This window comes from Lolium rigidum, chromosome 5, assembly GCF_022539505.1.
Source record: "Lolium rigidum isolate FL_2022 chromosome 5, APGP_CSIRO_Lrig_0.1, whole genome shotgun sequence".
In the NCBI taxonomy this organism is placed as follows: domain Eukaryota; kingdom Viridiplantae; phylum Streptophyta; class Magnoliopsida; order Poales; family Poaceae; genus Lolium; species Lolium rigidum.
The window spans coordinates 41389026-41409593 of record NC_061512.1 but is presented as its reverse complement, the minus strand read 5'-3'; the positions used below and the strand labels follow the sequence as shown (position 1 = coordinate 41409593).

Sequence of the window (20568 nt, the reverse complement as noted above, 5' to 3'; positions counted from 1 at the left end):
TGTTCCATTACCTTCCAGTAGCTTTGAGCAATGTCCAGAAGTGTTAAGAATGATTGTGTCACCTCTGAACATGTGAGTTTTTGATTATGCACTAACCCTCTAATGAGTTTGCTTAAAGTTTGGTGTGGAAGAAGTTTTCAAGGGTCAAGAGAGGAGGATGATATACTATGATCAAGGAGAATGAAAGCTCTAAGCTTGGGGATGCCCCGGTGGTTCACCCCTGCATATTATAAGAAGACTCAAGCTGTTTAAGCTTGGGGATGCCCAAGGCATCCCCTTCTTCATCGACAACATTATCAGGTTCCTCCCCTGAAACTATATTTTTATTCCGTCACATCTTATGTACTTAACTTGGAGCGTCTGTGTGCTTTTGTTTTTGTTTTTGTTTTGTTTGAATAAAATGGATCCTAGCATTCACTTTATGGGAGAGAGACACGCTCCGCTGTTGCATATGGACAAATATGTCCTTAGGCTCTACTCATAGTATTCATGGCGAAGTTCTTCTTCGTTAAATTGTTATATGGTTGGAATTGGAAAATGATACATGTAGTAAATTGCTATAATGTCTTGGATAATTTGATACTTGGCAATTGTTGTGCTCATGTTTAAGCTCTTGCATCATATACTTTGCACCCATTAATGAAGAAATACTTAGAGCTTGCTAATTTAGTTTGCATATTTGGTTTCTCTAGAGTCTAGATAACATCTAGTATTGAGTTTTGAACAACAAGGAAGACGGTATGGAGTCTTATAATGTTTACCATATGTCTTTTATGTGAGTTTTGCTGTACCGTTCATCCTTGTGTTTGTTTCAAATAGCCTTGCTAGCCTAAACCTTGTATCGAGAGGGAATACTTCTCATGCATCCAAAATACTTGAGCCAACCACTATGCCATTTGTGTCCACCATACCTACCTACTACATGGTATTTATCCGCCATTCCAAAGCAAATTGCTTGAGTGCTACCTTTAAAATTCCATCATTCACCTTTGCAATATATAGCTCATGGGACAAATAGCTTAAAAACTATTGTAGTATTGAATATGTACTTATGCACTTTATCTCTTATTAAGTTGCTTGTTGAGCGATAACCATGTTTCGGGGACGCCATCAACTATTCTTTGTTGGATATCATGTGAGTTGCTATGCATGTCCGTCTTGTCTGAAGCAAGAGAGATCTACCACCTTCATGGTTGGAGCATGCATATTGTTAGAGAAGAACATTGGGCCGCTAACTAAAGCCATGATTCATGGTGGAAGTTTCAGTTTGGACACATATCCTCAATCTCATATGAGAATAATAATTGTTGCCACATGCTTATGCATTAAAGAGGAGTCCATTATCTCGTTGTCCATGTTGTCCCGGTATGGATGTCTAAGTTGAGAATAATCAAAAGCGAGAAATCCAAAATGCGAGCTTTCTCCTTAGACCTTTGTACAGGCGGCATGAAGGTACCCCATTGTGACACTTGGTCAAAACATGTGCATTGCAAAGATCCGGTAGTCCAAGTTAATTAGGACAAGGTGCGGGCACTATTAGTATACTATGCATGAGACTTGCAACTTGTAAGATATAATTTACATGATGCATATGCTTTATTACTACCGTTGACAAAATTGTTTCATGTTTTAAAAATAAAAGCTCTAGCACAAATATAGCAATCGATGCTTTCCTCTTTGAAGGACCATTCTTTTACTTTTATTGTTGAGTCAGTTCACCTATTCCTCTTTACCTCAAGAAGCAAACGCTTGTGTTAACTATGCATTGATTCTTACATACTTGCTTATTGCATTTGTTATATTGCTTTGCATTGACAACTATCCATGAGATATACATGTTACAAGTTGAAAGCAACCGCTGAAACTTAATCTTCCATAGTGTTGCTTTAATGTCTCTACTAAGAATTTATTGCTTTATGAGTAACTCTTATGCAAGACTTATTGATGCTTGTCTTGAAAGTACTATTCATGAAGAGTCTTTGCTATATGATTCAATTGTTTACTCATTGCATTTACATTGTTTCGAATCGCTGCAGTCATCTCATAAGCTTTACAATGGTATGATTAAGATTATGTTGGTAGCATGTCACCTCGAAATTATCTTTTATCGTTTACCTACTCGAGGACGAGTAGGAACTAAGCTTGGGATGCTGATACGTCTCCAACGTATCTATAATTTCCGATGTTCCATGCTTGTTTTATGACAATACCAACATGTTTTGTTTACACTTTATATCATTTTTATGCGTTTTCCGGAACTAACCTATTAACAAGATGCCGAAGTGCCAGTTCCTGTTTTCTGCTGTTTTTGGTTTCAGAAATCCTAGTAACGAAATATTCTCGGAATCGGACGAAATCAACGCCCAGGTTCCTATTTTTCCCGGAACCATCCAGAACACACGAGAACTGCCAGAGAAGGGGGACAGGGCCACCAAACCACACCCCGGCGCGGCCAGGGGGGCGCCCCCCTATGGTTTGGGCAGCCCGTGGCCCCTCCGACTCCGACTCTTCGCCTATTTAAGCCGTCGTGACCTAAAAACATCGACAGAAAAGACGAACCTCCAAAAAGACTCCAGGGGCGCCGCCACATCGCGAAACTCCAATTCGGGGGACAGAAGTCTCTGTTCCGGCACCCTACCGGGACGGGGAATTGCCCCCGGAGCCGTCTCCACCGCCATCTTCACCGCCATCGCTGCCTCCATGATGAGGAGGGAGTAATCCATCCCCGAGGCTGAGGGCTTCGCTGTAGCTATGTGGTTCATCTCTCTTCCATGTACCTCAATACAATAATCTTATGAGCTGCTTTACATGATTGAGATTCATATGAGTTTTGTATCACAATTCATCTATGTGCTACTCTAGTGATGTTATTAAAGTAGTTCTATTCCTCCTGCACGTGTGTAAAGGCGACAGTGTGTGCACCGTGTTAGTACTTGGTTTATGCTATGATCATGATCTCTTGTAGATTGCGAAGTTAACTATTGCTATGATAATATTGATGTGATCTATTCCTCCTACATATGCATGAAGGTTACGGTGTGCATGCTATGCTAGTACTTGGTTTAGTCTCGTTGATCTATCTTACACTAAAGGTTACTAAAACATGAGCATTATTGTGGAGCTTGTTAACTCCGGCATTGAGGGTTCGTGTAATCCTACGCAATGTGTTCATCATCCAACAAAAGTGTAGAGTATGCATTTATCTATTCTCGTTATGTGATCAATGTTGAGAGTGTCCACTAGTGAAAGTGTAATCCCTAGGCCTTGTTCCTAAATATCGCTATCGCTACTTGCTTACTGTTTTATCGCGTTACTACTGCTGCAATACTACCACCATCAACTACACGCCAGACAAGCTATTTTCTCGGCACCGTTGCTACTTATTCATACCACCCGTATTTCACTATCTCTTCGCCGAACTAGTACACCTATTTGGTGTGTTGGGGACACAAGAGACTTCTTGCTTTGTGGTTGCAGGGTTGCATGAGAGGGATATCTTTGACCTCTTCCTCCCTGAGTTCGATAAACCTTGGGTGATCCACTTAAGGGAAAACTTGCTGCTGTTCTACAAACCTCTGCTCTTGGAGGCCCAACACTGTCTACAGGAAAGGAGGGGGAACGTAGACATCAACCGGCTAAAGGAGATTCGAGTCTCCGTGATGCTAAGGGATCTGCTTGGCATTCCGGGCTCTGTAGCACTGGTATGCATGTGGGGGCGGCAGCACAAGAGAAGTTCAGAGTCCTACCTCTAAGGGTGAAAACCCAAGGTCTGGCCTTAATTGGTTGTGCCTGGCAATGTTCTTGTTGGAGGCATTGTTTTGAGAGTGGGATTATCTTCAGGGTGAAAACCTAAGATCTTTGGTCGGGCGACGATGGCACTGGTGCACTGTTCCCTTCTTGGAGGCGTCGCTTTTGGAGAGTCTGTACTTCAGGTGTTGTCACGGTGGTGGTTGTATTGTTGTTGCTAGGTCTAGAATGCTGTAGCGGGACTTTTATTTCTTAGTTTTCTTTACTCTTTTTTGGCTATGTGCATCCGTACTGCCATTAGGATGGGGCGTTGGTGCAGAGGCTGGGTGTAATTGGTATCTTTTGATATTAATATATTTCCTTTATCTAAAATGTGAAAGGCTAATATTTTTGCCTATTTAACGATAAGTGATAGTACAATATTGAAATAGAAAAAAACTATATTTTGCCCCTCTCTCACCTGTCAATTCACCTAGAAGTCTAAACTAATGGAGAATGGGCGGTAGGATATTTCAACATGTTATATTGTTTTGAAGATCTCATTGTTAATCCAGTGATCAAAACACACGTCGATCGGATTAACAATTGAAGCGATAGTTTTTTATTAGTTCAAAATCAAAAAATTCTTTGACGATGTCCTGGATACATGTTATAGGTACACTCCGTTTTAGGTCTTGTTGTATGCATATGTGAGAGAATGTACACTTGCTTTTGGTATTTCTGAATGCGCATGTCAGAGGAGAGAAAACAGGGCAGTAGCAATTGCATGTGGCGTTGATGTCTAGTTGTGTCTTTTTTTTTGTATATTCATGCAAAAGTCAAAATATAAATACATGAAGTTTTCCGTACAAATAAGCAAAACTAGTAAAAATTGCGGTGCAAGCTGCACTGTTTCACGTCAAAAGAAAAAGCATGGGAAACTACCGTTCTGATCTCTCTACTATTAAGAGCAAACTGGTGAATGCCTGGTGTCACATTTTCAGGATGGACAATAATACCCCCCACGTCTCCTACCAAGATGATTTATCTCAACGCAATCTTGAAAAAAAAACCTGCTGTAGCAAAGAAAACGCAACTAACAAAACAACTCCAGCCCATGTCACGTTACACAAAAAAAAACCTGCGTGCGGAACAAAGAAAACACAACAATAATACCCCCACGTCTTTATCCTACCAAGATGATAGCACACATAAACTCTTCAGGGCCTACTCTTTACTATTAAGGTGAAACATTTGAATGCGTGGTGGTGTCACACTTTTACGCAACTACAAAAATGCCACCGTAACTCCTAATCTGGTGGCGCTGCAACAGAATGTCTCTACACAAAAACAGAATATCCGATTAATGAGGAGATCCGTATCCGAGATAACAACTGCCTAATCTTCTCCACAGATTCACAATCAGCCGCAACAGCCTCCACATGTACCACAGGCGACCAGCCTCCACATGTAGAGACCCACATGTACCACAGGCGACGCCGCCATTATCTCTCTGACCTCCCGCCGTTCCGTCGGCTCAAGCATCCACATTAACTCTGCCTCTGTCGCTGCATCCGTCACCACCACCGTCTTCAGCACACCACCACTATCGGCAAGAAGCTAGCAGACCCACATGGAGTGGAATTTGGGAGCACCCATCAACATTATCTCGCAATACATTCCTGAGCTCACGTGCAGCATGCGGAATCCCCGGTAGGCCCTCACCATCACGATCAGGTTTCAGGTTTATCTCTCCCTTGTACGGAGGTTCTCAACAAGGTGACCTACTGCAGTAGTGTTATCCTACCTGGCGGCGCGTACGATCGGGAGCACGCTGAGGCGGCGCTCTACTTGTGGTGCGGCAGGGACGGCGAGACGCATGCCGTTTGCATCGAGGAGGCCGTGGTCGCTCTACTCGTCATGGCGCGGTGGACACGACGAGGCGCGGGCCGTGTTCGTCAATGAGGCCTCCTGGGTCGACTGACTAAAGTACGTGCTCCATGTCAGGCGAACCTTCAGCAGCAAGTACAATTTTCTAGGCCAACACTAGACGACCACATCACCCAAGCAAACCGGACTTGTTTGGTCGACTACATGTCTACATCTGGTACAATTCTCATTCCGCTCCAGCTACTTTCTTCTACCTGCTATGATCAGTTTAGCTGGAGTACTACTACTATGCACACCACAATTGATTTGAGTTCATCTGCACATTGTAGGTGTATACATGTAGGATGGTTGAGAGATTTGACATGGTTGCGCTAGAGCTTTTGATATTCATGCTGTCTCAGGGTAGGGTCTAGATCTCCAAGGCCAATATTGTGGGTCACCAAACATCTTCATTCTTCACGGAATTTTCAAGGAAAGATTCCAGGAGAGTGAGCACAAGTCCACAACAAGGCAATCGGAGGTAATCCAATCTAAATCCACATGCCTCATGCTCAACCGATCGACTGACAAAGTGCCACTCCTATGTACATGTTCGGTTAAGCTGATCTCATCAATACCAGTGCATGACTCGGATGCAACGCGATTCCTACAGGCATATGGTCTTTAGACGAGAGATTAAGCTGGGCAGCCGACATGTATCATATTATCATATAGTAGCGGGTAACTTTTCTTGCTCTTTTATCATCTTCCATGTGAGATTTATTTCGTTTTTGTTTTCTGGACTTCTCAGTTTGTAGCCTCTTTATTAGGCCCATGCTGATCGGAAAATTTTCAAGTCTATATTGATTATTGATCTCTTCACAAGCATTTAGCACAACTAAACTATAATGGTTTGTCATGTTTTTGTAGGTCGTATGCAGGTTCCTTGCAAGTTGTTAAGCATTGCCGGTCGTCAAGGTTAGAGTAGAGTGGTCAGATAATGCCATGTCAGGAAGTTTGTGCACTTAAATATATAACTACTCCGGGAGTAGCATTGATCAAGAGATTCATCAATGTAAGCCACTTACAACGAACACCAGAGTATTTCAAATTTTCTTTAGTTAAATTATATTAGTGTATTTTTGGAGAAATTAAAATGTGCACAAATTGATATATGAAGTTCTTAGCTGGACTGATTTATTTTTAGCAACGCTACTATGAGTTTGTTACCTCCATGTTTTTTTGCTTAAAATGTGGATATTATATGCACTGTTGGCTTACCCAAATATATTTTAATTACGATTAATATGTCAATATTATGTGCACTGTCGACATACACAAATATTTTGGAAGAAAAATTACAAGAAAAACACAATGGTGCCACGTTTTATTCATGTGAAGTATACTTTGTGACATTTTGACAAGTATGTGCTGATTGTCTATGTGTGAATTGTTTCATAACAACCATAAGAATTTAGCTAACAAACAATTAAAGTTTAGTTAGATAAGCTGTCTCTTGATTCTAAGAAGTCAAACTTCTGAGGTATGTATATTTTTGCAAGTAATCTCCGGCAATGTGAAGGTTTACTTGGTAAAAATATTTTTAAATATAAATAATTCTTCTGAAATATTTTCAATACCATATTATACAAGATTTAACTCGGAGCTTGCAGTTGTCATTGTAGTGGTGTCATGGTGGTGGTACGTCCTCTTTCAAAGAAAATACTACTCTTAGGCATGTATTTTTGTTTACTGTGCCTTTGACACATTAGTAAATATAGTATTGTGTGTTTATGTGTGTGTGTGTTAATCGAGCAGAAAGCATGTATTTATTTGTATTTTTGGCCAATGTGTTTTTAGTGGGTCCAAATTGTGTGTAGCTAATGCGACACGAACCAATTGTTTATTTTTCTCTCATCGATAGATGTGGAATCCTTCTTAGAGGCGGAGTGAACCCTTCTAAAATAAAAGTAGAAGACTACGTCGTAATTTTGTTTTATTTGCTTTGTAAAAGTAGAGGGCCCTTGAGGTGCTTCCTATTTTCATTTGTTTTGAATTTTAGCAAAATATAATTCAATAAAAGTAGGATCTATTTTTTTAGAATATTATGGAACTATTTTTTCACACAAATTTGAAAAGGCCGTGGCGAAGCACGGGCATCCAACTAGTTCTAAGTAATTTACCAATGAAAATATTATAACATCCGGGTCGCAGGAAGCTAGGAACTAGAGTTGGAACTGGGAAATTTGGATAAGCCGAGGCGCCTCCCACACATCAAACAGAAAAGAGAGCAGAGATCAAACCAGGAGGCGACTGAACCCCACGTCACCGGTGACGGCAACGGGGACGCGGGTGAGCTGCGCCATCCCCTGAAGCCTTCTTCCTCCCCTCCCCTTTCTCATTTACCTGTATCGGTGTTGGGTGACTAAGGCCCACTCCTCTTCGGTTTCTAGAAGGGTTTCTCCTACAATAGAAACTACCCTTCCACGACTTCTCCTAGAAGACCGTCTTCCAAATTCGTTTAAACTTCAAAATTAGTAATGGGTTGACTAATTTAGAATTTAAACAACTTTAGGAAATGGATTTAGAGAAGCTGAAAGAGAGGATGTCCTATAAGCCCAAAAAAAGGAAATTTTGTCAAAAAGGACCACCTGCCCCAGTTTAATGTCAAAAAGGACCACCTGTGAACGAAAATGCCAAAAATGCCGTGGCGGCAGCACGGCCAGGCGACGCGTGGCGCCTGCCGCCGGAGCCGGTGGCGGCAGGGCCTGCCGCCGTCGCCCGTGGCGGCATGTCCGCCTCCGTGAGCCGGCCGTCGAACGTCTGCGCAGCCTCGCCGCCCTTGCCGGTGGCGGCACGCCGACGTGGCATGCCCGCCGCCACCACCGGTGGAGGCAAGTGCTGCTGCCCCGACAGCCTGCACAGCGCGCCGACGGCGCTGATTTCCATGTACTTTTTCGAATTATTGTACCGCTTTTTGGCTGATTGCACCGATTGAGGCATATTCTGCTAAATTTTCCCGCCTAATTCTCTCGCTCGGTTCGCTATAAAAGCCGGCGTCGAGTGTGCCTAATTCTCTCGCTCAGTTCGCTGATATTATTTGGTACACAAGTGCTCATACCTTAGCCAGCATGAGTGTGCCTTGCTCAGACCAGGATTTTAGACCGATGAAGGGAAAGAATGCAACTTTGCCGCCGGGGGTTAGAGCAGAGAGGTGTTGGTGCGGCCGCCTTGCGAAGGTGAAGGAAGTGGTGGATTTTTCGGATAAGTTCGGCATGAAATATTTCATGTGCGCATACTACGATCATGATCCACCCGCACATACAAGTTCATCGTCCTCGAGACCTGCGGTATGTTGTAACAACGATGATTAAAAATCATATTTGTATGTCATTAATTTTTATTTATTAATCGTCTTGTTTTTGTTGCGGTCTCCGCCGCCCCTTTGCAACTCGGTTTCACCGGATAGACCAGGAGCAGCCGGATTGGGCTCGCCGTGAGGTGGAGGAAAAACAGAGGCGTGCGTGGGCAAGGTTCCATGAGGAGGAGCGTTTCGAAAAGGCTATTGCTAATGATAAAGCGTAAAGAGAGAGACAGATACAAAAATTAAGGGCAGAGCAAGCTCGAAATCGCGAGGTAAATCAGAAGCGGATGGATGATGAGGCTGCACGTAGATATGCAGAGGAAGAGGTGCGCAGAGAGGCCCGTGAAGCGGAAAGAAAGAGATTAAGAGAAAGGGCTGCTGAGGCGCAGGCAGCAGAAGAACGCGGCGACAAGACTGGAAAATAGCCACGCTGGACGCAGGGCAAATAGAGTGATCTGTTGTAGTAACTACGTATTTTAAATTCTGTTTTACTTTCGCGTTGTATCTTAAATTCCGTTGTAGTGATTAGCCGTATTTTAATTTAAGTTATATTTCCAACTTTATTTCGGCAGATGTATTAATAATAAATGTTGGTTTCCCGGAAAAAGTTCGCGCGTAAATTTTCCCACCTAAAGTTCCCACCTTATTTTTTCCCGCCAAAATTTCGCGCCATGAATTCCCGCCAAGATTTCCAGCCTTTTCTCTGAGCCGCGTGCTATAAAACCCCTCCCCGGGCATTCATTTGTTGTACACAATCGAAGTCGCCAGAAGATGGCTCCTCGGTGAGATCGTAGTTTTACTGCACGTATGGCTGCTCCTCTTATCTCCTCTGCTACTTCAGTTATGAGTGCCAATAACATAGAAAATGTCGAAGATCTGGTCACGAATGTGAATCTTCTCGTTGAGGTAGGCAAGCTTTTTTCTAAGCACGCAGGTATGCCTGGCCGAACTCCGGTGGAATTACGACAAGAGATTCTTAGGTTGCAAGCAAGGTTTGAGAAGAAGAAACCGAAGGATGAGAAGGAACAAGAAGAATTTCTAAGGTATCCATATACATGGGCTTCCTCGACGGAGGATGACGAAGAAGTCTTCACGCCGAGGAGTCTGGCTAAGAGCAATGAATATTTGAAGGGAAAAAGGGCTGCATCCGCTTGCGTTGACTTGGACGATGATTTTATGCCACCGAATAAGAAGGGAAAGGCTAGTTCATCATCGAAGAGCAAGAAGAAGGGAAAAAAGTGAAGCTTATAATGTTACTCGTAGCGTTTATTTTAAGTTGTGGTGTTGGCATTGCCGATGTATCTTCATTTTGGTAGTAACTTAATTTTATGTTGAATTTTTTGCATGTTGATGTATCTTATTTTGAAGTACCTGTTGAATTATTATTCCAAATTATAGAAATATGTCTCATACATAGGTCATACATAGATAGAAATAATAGTAATATGGCAGAGTCGTCAACATATCACCCTTGTCGACGACGGCGTGGTGGTCTCTCGCTTAGCACCGGAAGGCGACCAAGGATCTCGTATACGATGTTGGCGCAAACCTCGACCGTACTGTTCGTTCTCCTCATCTCGTGTGTTCCTCATAGTTCCGTGGTGGAGTTTGTAATACATGTTGAGATTGTGTCGCCGGAGGAATTAAACTGCCTTGTGTGCTTATAATGTCAGCTCCAAAGAATTCATTAAATATCCCTTGATTCTCAGGTTGACTAGAAGTTCCGGGATAGTATTCTTCCTGCATATGCTCAGTACCCTGTGGCGGGGCCATATTGTGGCCGAAACCAGCTATCATGTTGGGCCAAGCAGGATCAAAAGATTGTTGCGTAAAAAAATTAGTTGTAAGTAATAGACATGAATATTTTTATAGGAGAAATTATATATTAAAATTGAAGGAACCTGTGGAGGAGGCATATTGTAGCCGAGTCCAGCTTCCGTCTCTGACCAGTCAGGTTCAAAAGATTGCTGCGGATGGAAAATATTCGTAAATAATAGGCGTAATTTTATGTTGTATGAGTGATTATTTATAAAATATGAACATACGCGAGTGGTGTTGTCGATGTTTGAAGGCTCCCCTTGGGTGTATGAAAATCGTTCCCCGAACGGATTAGTAGAGAAAATATTCTCCTCCTATTTTTAATGCGCAGAAGATAATATTTTTTGTAAAATCTTGTAGAAGAACGTACGCGCATTTATAATTTTAGATGTATCTGATAATACCTGTGTGGTGGCATGGGGCGGAGACATGCGAGCTGATTGTGAGCGGTCAAGTAGAGATGAGTCGACGCGTGCATATGATGGATTCCGCGTAGGAGGTTGGCTCGTACGCGCCATAGTGCTCGTACGCGCCATACTGGTCGTACGCGCCATACTGGGTCTAGACGATGGTGCATCTGGCATGTCGTACTCTCGCGTAACAACATCGTCATCTCGAGCACAACCAAATCTTTTAAGCCCGTTCATGGCCGTATTAAAAATACGCCTAATCAGGGACTTTCCTTCAGGAGTATTCACGTTTCGCAGCCGCAAAGCATCCGACGCAGACCGAGCGATCTCCCTATATTCTTGTATCTGAAAATAGAAAATTCAAAGTATGAGAAAATGGTGTGGATATTTATTTCAATTGCAATAAACTCATATTTTTAAAGAATTGCAAGTACCGAGGTATCGCGATGGTATGCCGCTGTTCGTTCAGTCCCTACAACCGGTGAATCTCTCGTCCTCTCTCGGTGGAGGACCGGTGAGCAAAATCCTTGTGCTATTGCGATACCAATGATTGTAGTGGTCGTATGTGGCGTCACTATATGGTCTACCAATATAAGAAATAATTGTCGTTAGCACATGTATAAAAATAATCGAAATAATTTAATACAAAACGTACCTATGCTCTTGCACTACATCGGATGCCGCATTATTAATCCACAGCTCTATCCACTGTCTATTACGACTGCTCCAGTCGGCACAATTCAAACCTTTATTATCTTGCCTGAAATCAAATGATATATTTAATTAGGAAGATGTAAGTCATAAATAAAATGCAATACATTTTATATTGAAATGAGCGCACTTACGTGTGAACTAGATCGTCAAGTCGCCTCGGTAATGGTGGTGGAACAACCCGATAGAGCCCAAACTGCCGCATAACACGCTCCGGGTTATATGTCTCAACCATCCAAAGAAAGAGGAGGTGGCAGCGTGTTAACCACAAGTCGGAGCTCGTATACATATCAGCTGTAGGTGGCTGAGCACCCCACACAGCGACATCATCCGTCCATGGGTTCCATCCGATCATGTGATCCTCTAGCCCCTCAAACTCCCGGTGGTATTCCGGGTAACAACCGTGCACCACATTTGTTGACCAATTTTTTTAGCATGTACCCAACGAGATCCAAATGTCGGAGGGCCATGTATAGCCTGACCAAAATCATATGGGTGGATTATGTTGGATAGGTGGGGACGTCCAACAGGTAGGTACTCCCATGACCATAGCTGAAGAAACTCATAGCTGACGGTAAGTATGTGGCATTTAGATTTTTTTCTGGGTGGCATGACATAACCCCCTGTATGTATGAGCAAGCATGGCTGAACCAAAGCTGTATATGGGCCTGGGAGGTAAGGGGCCATCTACTATCTCTTCGGCAATTTTAATCAAACTAGGGAGAACAACGTCACCGTGTGACGAAGGGAACATTATACCTAAGAGATACAACACATATGCAAATAGATGTCGTTCCAGCGTGACATTATCTGCATTGGCAGGTAAGTTAGCAAAATGTGTAACTATCCAGTTCGTAGGCACACCTCTAGGACGGTTCCCACTGCGGGTGTTAACAGGAAATGGAACACCAAGCCGTGCTTCAACCTCGTAGCGGCCAATTACTAGAATATGCTTGGGGGACCACTGGATTACCAATGATAGGAAGAGCAGTAATCATGGACACATCTTTTAGGGTCGGTGTCAACTCTCCACAACGTAACTGAAAAGTGTGGGTCTCAGGTCTCCAACGATCAACTAGGGCGGACATAAGAGATGGGTCCAACAGAAACCTCTCGTTGCTTGATGTAAGCTTGGAATATGAAAGAAGTCCGTGAGCGCGCAAGTGATCCATATAACGATCGTGAACATGGAGCCTATTTTTGATGCCGCGTAGCCCGAAGGGCTGAGGGGGTCGAAGTGGGCGTTCGGGTCCAACCATTGGTGACAACGGTGATCGGCATCAAACGACGCCTCTAAAAGGTCTGGTAAGTGCGACGTCATCACCTGTACACATAATAATTATAAATATGTTAGAAATATGAATAGAAATTATTATAAATATATTACAACACATTATGAATAGAAATAATTATAAATTTATTACAGCAAATCATGCGCCCAAATTATTATAAATATATTACATCACACTATGAATAGAAATAATCATAATTTTATTACAGCAAATCATGCGCACAAATTATTATAAATATATTACATCACATTATGAATAGAAATAATCATAAATTTATTACAACAAATCATGACTACAACTTATTATAATTAACATCAAGCTGGGTTGTTGTTGCTACGGTACGGGCATTCCCTTCGCGCATGACCGGGACATCTGCAAACGCGACAACGGCGTGGTTCTCCCGACTGACTATGGTCCATGTCATTTCTATGACGGCGAGATTGACGTCGACCCTTCGCGGTCCTCTTCAACGTCGGGTCCGGAACCCATATGGTGGATTTATCCGGCCATACATCCCTATAGTGCTGCCCAATGCCCCATGTCCGAACTCACCATTCCATGTGTGCAGTAGGTTGTATGTGTTGAAGTACGGAGATATGTAGGACTGCACGCCGATGTTCTCAGTGCTGAAGCAGCCTTGAGGACATGACTACAAGGGTATCCCAAAAGTTTTGGCTTGTTACAACTGCACTCACACGAGCTAGTTCCGAGGGTGATAGCATGCTTTCTTGAGCCTCTGTGGTGGCCTCTCACAAGCTTGGCGCGTACATGTATTTCCCACTTATTCCTAAGTGCGTCAATTTGACGGAAACCATGGCTTTGTGATTTTTTTCTTTCTCGTCGAGATGTCGCTGCATCTTTTCAGACCATGGCTTGTTCAGTGCATCCCGAGCGTTGGCTACCTGAACTCTGTCTGCAAAGTACGACAAAGTCCGGTTCCAAGTTTCAGTAATCAACGCCGTGATAGGGAGGGCGCGCACACCTTTCAGCACACCATTGTACACCTCTGACATGTTGGTGGTCATTATGCCGTACCGTGCCCCGCAGTCGTGAGAAAGCGCCCACTTGCTTAAATCGGGGCAACTCTCGGAAATCCACGTAGACAAATTAACTCGTCCCGGTATTGCCCCTCCGATCTGTTCTCTGTGGCAACGCAGCTTTCTCAATTTCGGCATTGATTCCACTCCAAATTGCATTCATCTTCTCTTCTGTCTTCTGCATGCACATTCTCTTGAACAGCTTGAACCGATCCTTGTTCTTGAACTTTGAGTAAAAATTGGCTGCCAAGTGCCGCATGTACCACCTTGTCTCTAGATCGGGCCACCCCCAATCTGGATCTTGTGCCACCTTCATAAATTCGAGCACACTCAATTGCCCCGTGTTGCGATCAGAGATGATGCAAACATTGGGGCGATTTCCGACAACTGAAATCTTCAAGCAGCATAAGAACCGTAACCAGCTATCTTTGTTCTCGCTCTCCACCAATGCATATGCAATAGGAAGGAGCTGATTGTTTGCATCCGCGGCGATCGCCAACAGGAGTGTGCCCTTGTACTTTCCAAGTGAGGAAGGTACCATCTATTGACAACACCGGACGACGAGTGTTGAAATGCTCGTATAGCCTCGCGGGAATGCCCGGAATAAACGGTCAAGTATTTCTTCATTTTGCTCCTCGGGGTGTGGACGTTCTCTCCTGAATACATGAGTCCCCGGGTTACTTGATGATATCTGATGGAGCAGTCTGGGGGCTAGGTCATATGCTTGCTCATATGTGCCATATAGCCTCTGGAAAATGTCCTCCTTGGCACGCCTTGCCTTTCTGGAGCTGACAGAGAAGCCAATCTGATCTTCTACAGTCTCTTGCAGCGTCTTCACACTAACATTGATGTCTTTTTCCACCGCCACTTGCAAGATATGTGACAAATATTTTGCGGTGACGTTGCGGTGCTTAGCCATAGCCCCCACCTGCTCGCAACTATGTGGTTCTATTTTTGAGATATGCCAGGGCTGACATACCCCGTAGCTCTTTCGAGCGATCACTCTCCCCATGCACCCCTCATTCAATTTGACACATATCACTTTTAGCTGACTTCGATCAGATCGCTTCACTCTGTGCTCCCGAGATATGCTCAATGCATACCTCTTTATTGCCCGGTCAGCCGGAGTCCTTATCGGGGAAACTTTGCCCAACTAGTAGACTATCCTCTCCTAGGCCCGGAACAGACCGAAATTCATTGCTTATGGTCATGGTCTGCAGGAAGTCGTGGTCCATTGGACTCGGGACCGCCCTCCGGGGAGGACCTACTCCTTCTTCATCCGACGAGGATTCGGACGAAGATGAATGAGCATCATCATCCAACGCCTCGTGCAATCCCTCCACATGTTCGCTGATGTCGACGACCGCGGACCAATATCCTGGGTCAACATTATGGTGGCTAGGCATCTGCTCCGATGGGTCGATGCTACGAGCAGCGGTCATGGCAAGCTGATCCGACAGGCCGGTGCTAGGGCCTCGCGGTGATGGACAGCTGCTCTTCTCGCAGCGCTCCTACCGCCTCCAAGCATCATCGTACCTGAAATAAACTTCACATACACCATCGGCCGTCCGTACATAGCAGCACCAGGTGTGCTTGCAAACCTCATGTACGTACGCCAATTTGTATCATTTTTTACCTCCCGCAAACCCCAACGGGGAGGTCCATTCCCTTCTACGACGATAAGAGCCTCAACCGTCATCCTCTCGTCCACGCATCCCCTGACCAAATGGGGCTCGGATGATTTTTCTTACATCCGCAAATGCTCTATTGACCATATCTATCACCGCAACTTCCATCGTGTCGCAGTTCGAGAAATCCACCCCACCGAATTCGTCACGTACGACGTCCCCATAGTACACTACCAAATTTTCCATCGTACCTACCGCACAACCAGATTTTTAAAATAATATTAGTAACATCCTACCTTAAATCATATTACTGTTTTAATAATTTCATTACAACACTTATTCTAACATGGCGGTAAGACTTTACGAAAATAATTAATCCTTCCTTTTCTAAATAATACGGCAAAAAAATACACAAGACAAAATATTAAAAGACATCATATATATACCTTAATTTGCAGATAGATATTCTTCCAAATAATAATTTACGTGCCACAATAATCCAAGTAATAACTGTGAGAGAGCATGTGCATACTTCAATCCACCTAAAATACACATTAAAATTTGCGAGTTAAAGCATGTTCCTAACATACGGTTATTAGTTCAACAAATTATCCATCTCTTTAATTTTCAGTCATACATGCAATAATAGTACGCTGCACTACGTGTTGTTCTATTTCAAATTAAATTACATCCTTCATAAAATCTCACTCGCTGTACATAATATGCTAATACAAGGTATATAGTTATAACATGTGCATGTTTCTTTTGTTTTGCGATAATCCAAGAAGAATACACAGGGTCATCAACGAATAAAATCAATCTAACATACGCACACACTACTTCGAAAAATTAGACCATTTTCTCATATACGTCGTGTAGTTACGTCCAATAATACTACACTATAATAATACTACACTACATATAGTCATGCTGCATTTCAATTTCACTCATACATATACAATATGTCTACATCACACACCATCATGTTGCATTTCTAACTATAATTACGTGCTTCTAAAAATATTACAGTGCCTTACATGCTATGCTAATATAATGATGCGTGTCTACTTACTAGAAATGGAAACATAAAAATTATGCATGTACGAATAAAATCAAATATCCAAATGAACTAACCTTGTTGTTTTCCCTTCTATTGCATCATGCACTTAATCATTGCACTTAATCAACGAACTATGGTTGTGTTCTCAGCAAGAGAGGAGACTAACTAAGTGTGTTCTTTCAGCTCATACGGGAAGACAGAGGAGAGCAGCTGCGCGTGTTCGCGACAATGCAAGAAGCGGCTGGTTATAAAGCATGCGGCGCTGCATACTTTCGGTGGTCACGTTTCTGTATCAGCAATCAATTTTCTGTACAACTACAGTCTCTAATAGAGCTAATAGAGCTGAAAGTGCAAAAACTAGTGCCAAATAGACTCAAACCGGAGCAAACAGCCTCAGAATCAGAGACAGCTCGAATCTGACAAAGTTTGCGTGGGAATCAGAGCCATCAACGTCGGAATCCGCGCCGTCAACGCGCTGTGCAGAGCTGTCGGGAGCAGCACATGCCACCACCGGTCGCGGCGGCAGGCTGCCAGCTCAGCGTGCCGCCGGCAGCTACGGCGGCAGGGCGACGTCGGCGTCCGTCCGTCGACGGCCGGCTCACGGAGGCGGACATGCCGCCACGGCTGACGGCGGCAGGCCCTGCCGCCACCGGCTCCGGCGGCAGGCGCCACGCGTCGCCTGGCCGTGCTGCCGCCACGGCATTTTTGGCATTTCCGTTCACAGGTGGTCCTTTTTGACATTAAACTGGGGCAGGTGGTCCTTTTTGACAAAATTTCCAAAAAAGGTCCCTAAGCGCCTGGCGTGGCAAGGTACGCATCAGTGAGCTGTATGCCTGTATCTGTTGTTGTGTTGGGGGAGACATATCTCCTTGCCGTCCCCTCTATTCCATCGCATAGAGATAGATGGCGGTTGGCATGTCGCGGCTGCTGAACTTTGAACCCTTCTGCTGATCGCGGTGGCCAGATCCGTCCACGTGAAATCTACTGTAACTACCTTAGGCTGTAGGTTCGATGCAGTGTCTGCTAGAGTTGTTCTAACTACCTTGGTCTGGCAAGAAGCAAACCATATATGATGAAGGCCCACGTGTCATTTTTCCTGAGGATTCTAATTAATCTGACCAACACACTCAAATTGGTTTGGCGATAATACAAGCTAAAACGGAAGACACACGCATTCGACGTACTAATAGTTTCTGACAAATCATGGAGGGAAGTTTGCAAACACACCATCTGTAAATGGCAGCAAGAAGATAAGAAATATATGTGCATGAATTGTAGTCTAAAATCAGTCTGATCGAGGAGTGAAATGTGAACTGAGAACCTAGATTCGAGTAGCCTCTCCTACCTGCAGCGGCTGTGGCTCATAGCTAATGAAGAAGTCACCCCAGACCGAGGGCCCAGATCTAGACGGCTCCTTAGGAGTCGAAGCACCTCTTGATGATGCCATGAAATACTCTGTGCTTCCACTCCGTGCTACCAAGCTTCGCTTTGCCGTGCTCACTAAGCTTGGTTCCTGAAGGAGAAGAGCGACCGTGCTTCCTATTTATAGGCGACGATGTACGAACAGGAGCGGTAGCTAGCTAGTGACGAGTGTTATCGTTAAAATATATAGAATGAAGCGTTGGATTTTCGCGAAAAATAAGGTTGCAGGTCGCTGGATTCGACCCATGATCTGCCATATTATTCTTAGTAGCTGCAGAACCAACCTAACACAGTACGTTCAATTTGATATACTCTTTCCATTTGGACGTATCTAGACACCAAGGCTTTTACTTCGGTGTTCCCTCCTCTCCAAGCTTTGGCTCCCCGTGACGGCTAAAATCTTCTGATATCCCTTCGTGGGTTAATTTATCCCTTCATTATTTAAGGTTGTGAGAGGAGGGGAAGAACACTGAATCGGACAACTAAACATCTTCTACATAAATTCAGATTTTACCGAGTTAGAACATTTTTCATGGGACAAAGGAAGTAGAAGTCTAACAAAGCTCCACCTAGCTCACATATGCTCACTGGTGGAGGACCGAGCCCCGGCCCCCGACAACAAATTTTCTCTATCATAGAACAAGACAAGTTCAGGCCTACACCGCAACACAATACGTACAAAAAGATACAAACTTTACCAAGGGATAACTGTAGGGGACTACTATGGTATGTCCCTTATAGTTGCATGGCGAGAACGGATCCCGCCCATCGTTGTCTTCACCGCCTCATGCTCATGTCTTCTAGCCACTGACTTTCACATCCACAAATACATAGACATTTTTCATACGTCGTCAGTTGGTTGAGCCTGGAATATGCTCTCGACCACGAATTTTTTTCCCTAAGATTGTACAACGTCCATCAAAGGGCTGCGCAATAGATTTCACGACGTCCAAGACACCTTTAGGAATTGACATAAATTGTGGTTGGTACCTGCTGGCCAATACACACTACGGGAAAAATATGCGTCGCCGTGCAGCATTTCTTTGCCGTGTGTCCCCGCACGGCAAAGAAATCTTCGCTGCGCATGTATAAAAACGCACTGGCAAAGACCTTGGTCACGGGAAAGATAGACACAAGCGCACGGCAAAGATACGATTCACAGCAAAGATGGAAGAGGCCGCACGGCAAAGAAAGGTGCACGGCAATGGTCCAACACACCGCACGGCAAAGACTTGGTGCACGGCAAAGGCGTTGGGCATTGCCGTGCCTCATCCTTTGCCGTGCGCGCGGCTGGGTTGCACGGCAAAACAGCCTTTGCCTAGTGTTTTTGAAAAAACGCACGGCAAAGAAGCCTTTGCCTAGTGTAAGCGCACGGCAAAGATGTAGAAACTGGATTTTTTCTCATCTCAAAACGCATGGCATGGTATAGTTATCAACAAACGAACACATAGCTCAGTGGCAAGGTTGCACGCTTTTCCTACTCTGTGTCCTAGGTTCGATTCCCAGACCAGCCAGTTTGGGGCCTTTTTTTTAGATAAAACATGTTAGGCACACGGCAAAGAAGCGACCTTTGCCGTGCGGCGTCACACGGCAAAGCCTTTGCCGTGCAACGTTGGCGAGTCACACGACAAAGAAGCCTTTGCCGTCGATAACATTGCCGTGCGATCTTTGCCGTGCGGGGTCGCACGGCAAAGCCTTTGCCGTGCAAATAGGGCTCTTTGCCGTGCAAATAGTTGCACGGCAAAGCCTGTTTTTCCCGTAGTGACATAACATATGATACAAGGTTCAATGAACCACCAACCTGACGCAATGCAAGGTTATAAGACGAGAAAGTTCCTAGGAATATGTTACACTTGGGTTGAATCCCACGGTATGATTGCTGCACCCCCATGGGGCTCTCACAGGCGTTTGGATTTTCGGCCGTCCGATCGAGCTGACGTGGCGCGATCTCGGCCGGCCGTTCCGTCTAGGGCGCGAGGCCCTCGCGCGAACCCACGTTTTATCCATGGGTCATGTGAAGCCCATCCCGGCCCGGCGACACGCAGATAGGGGAGACAGCACGCAAGACGCAACCCTCGCGTCCAATCCCGTCGCTGCTCCTCCCCCAATTCCGGCTGGCCATCCAATCTCGTCGCTGCTCCGCCCCCAATCCCCCTCTCCTCTCTTCAGCCGCCGCCGGCGCTCAAGACCGAGACGGCGTCGTGCCGTTCCTCCACCCTCTCTCTCGGTGG

The 20568-nt window shown here is 44.5% G+C and overlaps 1 pseudogene; it reads right to left on the bottom strand.

Moving 5' to 3' along the window:
• LOC124655890 overlaps positions 1-18362 on the bottom strand; it is a 30030-nt pseudogene extending 11668 nt beyond the window's left edge.
• Between the last annotated feature and the right edge of the window lie 2206 nt (positions 18363-20568).